Source organism: Sapajus apella, unplaced genomic scaffold, assembly GCF_009761245.1.
Source record: "Sapajus apella isolate SASKATOON/1434 unplaced genomic scaffold, GSC_monkey_1.0 scaffold36, whole genome shotgun sequence".
Taxonomy (NCBI): domain Eukaryota; kingdom Metazoa; phylum Chordata; class Mammalia; order Primates; family Cebidae; genus Sapajus; species Sapajus apella.
The window spans coordinates 30,471,607-30,477,869 of NW_022436976.1; the positions used below are offsets into that span (position 1 = coordinate 30,471,607).

Consider the following 6,263-nt stretch of genomic DNA (forward strand, 5'->3'; position numbering starts at 1 on the left):
CAATGGTAAAACTAATTTTAATTTACACTCCCACCACCAGTGTAAAAGCATTCCTGTTTCTTCCACATCCTCTCCAGCATCTGTTGTTTCCTGTACTTCTAATGATCACCACTCTAACTGGCATGAGATGGTATCTCAATGTGGTTTTGATTTGCATTTCTCTTATGACCAGTGACGATGAGATTTTTTTTCATGTTTGTTGGCCACATAAATGTCTTCTTTTGGGAAGTGTCTGTTCATATCCTTTGCCCACTTTTTGATGGGGTTTTTTGTTATTTTCTTGTAAATTTGTTTAAGTTCTTTGTGGATTCTGGATATTAGCCCTTTGTCAGATGGATAGATTGCAAAACTTTTCTCTTATTCTGTAGGTTGCCTGTTCACTCTGATGATAGTTTCTTTTGCTGTGCAGAAGCTCTTTAGTTTAATTAGATCCCATTTGTCAATTTTGGCTTTTGTTGTCACTGTTTTTGGTGGTTTTTGTCATGAGGTCTTTGCTCGTGCCTATGTCCTGAATGATATTGCCTAGGTTTCCTTCTAGGGTTTCGATGGTTTTAGGTCTCACATTTAAGTGTCTTTAGTCCATTTTGAGTTACTTTTTCTAAGGAAGGGATCCAGTTTCAGCTTTCTGCATATGGCTGGCCAGTTTTCCCAACACCATTTATTAAATAGGGAATCCTTTCCCGATTGCATGTTTTTGTCAGGTTTGTCAAATATCAGATAGTTGTAGATGTGTTGCGTTATTTCTGAGGCCTCTTTTCTGTTCCATTGGTCTATGTATCTGTTTTGGTGCCAGTACCGTGCTGTTTTTGTTACTGTAGCCTTGTAGTAAAGTCAGGTAGCTTGATGCCTCCAGCTTTGTTGTTTTTGCTTAGGATTGTCTTGGCTATTCAGGCTTTTTTTTTGGGGGGTGGGGGGCGGGGGAGATCCCATATGAAATTTAAAGTAGTTTTTTTCCAGTTCTGTGAAGAGAGTCAATGGTAGCTTAATGGGGATATCACTGAATCTATAAATTACTTTGGGAAATATTGCCATTTTCACGATATTGATTCTTCCTATCAATGAGCATGAAATGTTTTTCCATTTGTTTGTGTCCTCTCTTATAACCTTTGGCAGTGGTTTGTAGTTCTCCTTAAAGAGGTCCTTCATATACCCTTTTAAGTTGTATTCCTAGGTATTTTATTCTCTTTGTAGCAATTGTCAATGGGAGTTCACTCATGATGTGGCTCTCTGTTTGTCTATTACTGGTGTATAGGAATGCTTGTGATTTTTGCATATTGATTTTGTATCCTGAGACTTTGCTGAAGTTGCTTATCAGCTTAAGGAGAGTTTGGGTTGAGACGATGGGGTTTTCTAAATATACAGTCAGGTCATCCACAAACAGAGACAATTTGACTTCCTCTTTTCCTGTTTGAATACCCTTTATTTCTTTCTCCTGCCTGATTGCCCTGGCCAGAACTGCCAATACTATGTTGAATAGGAGTGGTGAGAGAGGGCATCCTTGTCTAGTGCTGGTTTTCAAAGAGAATGCTTCCAGTTTTTGCCCATTCAGTATGATATTGACTGTGGGTTTGTCACAGATGGCTCCTACTATTTTGAGATATGTTCCATTAATACCTAGTTTATTGAGAGTTTTTAGCATGAAGGGCTGTTGAATTTTGTTGAAGGCCTTTTCTGCATCTATAATCATGTGGTTTTTGTCATTGGTTCTGTGTATGTAATGGATTACATTTATTGATTTGCATATGTTGAATCAGACTTGCATCCCAGGGATGAAGCTGACTTGATCGTGGTGGATAAGCTTTTTGATGAGGCACTATACTTCTTTTAGTACAACCTAAGAGAGCAATAGCTTTGGGAGCAACCATATATTGAATGCAAAGAATCGAAGAGAAAGTAGGAAAAGCAATTGAAAGAAGCAAGAATTTTTAGCCTGAAAATTCAGAGAAAGCATACTATTTTCATAAATTTGAAGGATTGTCATGGGTCAGGAAAATTTGATTTCTGTAAGAATTCCAGGAGAATAATAAGAGTGAACCTCTAAGGAGACAGATTTACAAGTCTAGAAACTGAGGCTTTGAGAATGTAAATGACTCACTTGCATCCACACAACACATTGTTTACCAAAGAGGAATGTCAACTTAAGACCTCCTAAAGAGTCAAATAGTGGCCGGGCGCGGTGGCTCACGCCTGTAATCCCAACACTTTGGGAGGCCAAGGCAGGTGGATCACGAGGTCAAGAGATCAAGACCATCCTGGTCAACATGGTGAAACACCGTCTCTACTAAAAGTACAAAAAACATTAGCTGGGCATGGTGGCGCGTGCCTGTAATCCCAGCTACTCAGGAGGTTGAGTCAGGAGAATTGCCTGAACCCAGGAGGCGGAGGTTGCGGTGAGCCGAGATCGTGCCATTGCACTCCAGCCTGGGTAGCAAGAGTGAAACTCCATCTCAAAAAAAAAAAAAGAGTCAAATAGCTGGAGACAACTGGGCAAGACAAACTTTGGTTCAAATTCACTTGCCACCACTTCCTCCCTTGGGCAGAAATTCTCTGAATCTTCTCATCTGCAAATACTAGTGCAAACCTGCTGGGGCTCTTAAAATCAAATGGCACTCTGTGGATGACGTGTCTATCATGGGGCTCAGCTCATACTGACACGCAGTCAATCTTACTTCTCTCACCTTTCCTTTTCACCACAGCACATCATCTCTTCTTTTCGTGTAATTTGAACAGCACAGGATTCACTTTAACTCAGTGTCCAGAGTGGGGTTTTCTTGCTTTAATTGAAGGATAGTTACACTCAGCTCAACCATTACCTGGTTCCACAAGAGAATCAAGCCACAACATCAGCAGGAGAGTAGGTGCTCAGAAAGCATCTGGCAGTACTGAAGACTGTGGGAAAATGATGCTTCTGCCACACCCTGCACCTTACTGGCTGTCTCTGTGAGCACCTCATCCATCACCTCCCCAGCAAAAGCAATTGTCTGCTTCCTCCTGTCACCAAAGCTGGTGCTCCATTTGCCTCAGCCATGCATGCCAAACTGAGTTCCCAGAATATGCTTTGCCAGATCCAACCTCCAAACCTTTGTCTAGACTGTTCTCTCTGGATTTTTTACCTCTCTTTTTCAATAAGGTTAAGGTAAGCATCTTATCCATTCTTCAAAATTTAGATAATTGCACATCATCTTCTGCACACCTTTCCTGTGGTCTCCAGGCTTGTTAGTCTTAGCTTTGTTTAAAATGAATTGAATTGTCAGGTACAAAAGGCTCAGTAAAAACTACCTTTATCATCATTGCCAGCCCCATCAACACTGGCTGGAGTGTCATCTCCCTTGGAGGCATAGTTACAGAAGTCTAGAGAGCACTGGAATGGTAACTAAAGAGTGAGTACAGTAGTTTTCTCCCACTTTGGGAGGGGTGGGAGATCCTATAGTAATTTTGTTGTAATAGAGAAACTACGCTGCAATAAGTCTATGTGATTAGAGCAGATGGTGGCTGTCTTTCCAAAGGGTGAAGCGTGAATCGAGCCAGCAGCACACAAAGCCGAGAATATCTTCTTTCCTGGCACTATCCTGCACTGCCTGACTCATGCTGTGAGATGAGTGACTGTATAACCACATTCAATGAAGGGAGGAGGTCTAACTGGGTAGCGGCAACAACCCAGCAGGAGACAATTATACAATCGATGAAGAAGATGCAGAGATAAAATGCAGTTGCCTACTCTCCACTATTATTTGCCAAGAAAGGTGAGGGTATGGCATGATCAGAAAATGATGTTCTTTGTTCTCAAATAAATCCCAATACAATGGGGTTATGATCAAACAGGCAGTAGAATGACATGAACATCTAGGTTAGATAGAAACCTTTGTGCAAAAGAAAAAGAACAGCAATCATAAGGGAGAAGAGAGAACCTTCTCTTTTACTTAAGATAGGAAACAGCATTTTTCATTTTCTTTGCTATAGTGGCTCATTAGTTTTCATAAAACACAGTTTCTGCAATATGGTGTGTTGATAAGGTTGCTCCATCATGGGAGGACCAGCATAAGGCTGACTGTTAACACCAGAACTAGGTCCTCTCTCAAAGCTTCTAATGAGTGCTATTTCTCATGAGGAAACCCTGACACCATATGACACTTCCGTTAAATCTTCTGAAATACTGCAAGGGTATAATTGACAGGTTTTTCGAGTGCTATGACTTTCTTGCCCATGTAAACTCTTTCAGAAAAGTTGGACATAAAAGGATGTAGGAGGAGTTAGAGCCACAAAATTCCAGACACCAGTCATGGGTGCCTCTCTGTCACTACACGTTCTTTCCTGAGAATCACAGCCACTGAGTATTATGCACTGTGGTTGAAAGAAATGATCCATTTACCACCATCCATCCTCCCTCATCCTCTGTGTAAGCTCACAAGAGCAGAGGCTGAAAACAGAAAGGTTGTCTCTGTTCCCTCACACCAGGGACATTACTTGGTGACCTGGTAAATAGCATGGGCAAGGTAGCCCACATTACCAGAAGTGACCCCTGCCACAGAGATGTGGCCATCCTTTGTCATGTAGATGGAGAACTCCTTGGCCAGCCACTCCATCTGTTCGGGCTTTAGCCCTGTGAAACAAGACTTGCCAACTTGGTCAGTGATGTGTTGCCAGTTGTGGGAAGAATCTTCCTTCTTGAGGTTGAAAACCAGCTGAGTCCACACACTAATGATGGAGTTGACCATTTTTCATTTCTTGCAGCCACTGTTTTTACAAATCTGGAGTGTTCAGAATGTAGAGGCAATCCAGGCCTCATTGAGAGGAGAGTTAGAATACATGGGATGGATCAAGATTTTCAACTGGGACTCCACGTGGACTTTTGGCTTCATCCACAGCTTTGCAGATCACAGTAAAGTCTCCCACATGCTCACCATATATGCCCATGTTTTGGCATATGATTGGCAGGGACAAATGTTAATGCCCTGTTTGATGAAGTGGCACACAGCCCCAGCATCCTTGTTACCATGGCCTCTGGCAAAGCCTCGATAGGCCATGTCAACGAACACAAAGAGATTCTTTTTCTTCACCCCATTGCTATTTCCTTCCACAGCTCTGAACAAGGGTCCACTCCCATGGGATTATGGGCCCAGGCATGCAGGAGAACACTTTGTGCTGCTGTTTTTGAAATGTCCTCCATAGTGCCTATGAAGTCAAAATCACGAGTCTTGGGGTCATAGTATTGATAACCTTGTAGCTGTGCGCCAGCATCCCTGAAGATGGGTGTGTGATTTCCCTAGGATGGTTTGGGCAGAAAGACATCTCAGCTGAACTTTAAAACTCTTTATAGAAAACTGGCTCTGATCCTTAAGGCCTCAGTGCCAGAAATAGTCTGCACAGTGACAAACTGGTAGCTTTTCAACACTTCACTGTTCTCACCCAGGGCTGATTCTGCAGATGTCTTACAAAATTCAAACAGTACCCCAATGGGCAGGTAGTCCTTGCCCAGATCTAGTCTGAGCCTCTGCCTTGCAGATGCTAGATAGCAGATAAAGCTTTCAGTTATTGTCCCGATCAGCACCAACTTCCAGATTCATCTTTTTGCTATCAGTGTCCCTCTTAAACAGGCTTTGGTGACTCCCCAGATAGGATCTGGAAGTCCCATCTTCACATGGGCCCACCAGGAGCCAGCCCTATTGGAGGCTGCCATGGCAAGTCCCTGTTGGAAGGCAGAGGTGATCCAGGAGAAGAAGCAGCCTGAGTGCAGCAAGGCCATGGTGGATGCCCAATGGCAGGTGAGTAGCTGCAGAACAGAGCAGAGGGCAACAGGCCCCTCCCACTTTTTAAAAGCAGTCAGAACACTAATAGGCAAGGCGGGCTGACCAGTTCAGAAGGCCGTACACAGGGACTTCCATTCCTGGGGTGAATGTACAATATGTGGGGAAGGACCTAGGCTAACCAAGTCCATGATGTATAAACCCTGATGTCCTTAAACTATCGGCAATGGAAATGGAACTCCTGTGGGAACCTGAAACCCCTGTGCTCCCACTCTGGCTGGCCTCCTGAGTCATGCTTCATGAGCAGAGGTTTGGAACCATAGAGAGCAGCAGCTACAGGATTCAAATGCTCACTGGCATCAGTCTTCCCTCTAGAGAAATAGTCCCTCAAAGACCAGACAGTCCTGCCCTTGATCAGTTTCATTCCTACTGTCGTAATCTGCTCACACTGCCATCATGAAATTCCATAGGCAGGGTGCTTAAACAACAGAAATGTATTTCCCACAGTTCTAGAGGTTG

At 43.2% G+C, this 6,263-nt stretch overlaps 1 pseudogene; it reads right to left on the reverse strand.

Moving 5' to 3' along the window:
- Positions 1–4,362: 4,362 nt before the first annotated feature.
- LOC116563716 lies at positions 4,363–5,743 on the reverse strand (annotated as a pseudogene).
- Positions 5,744–6,263: the final 520 nt, after the last annotated feature.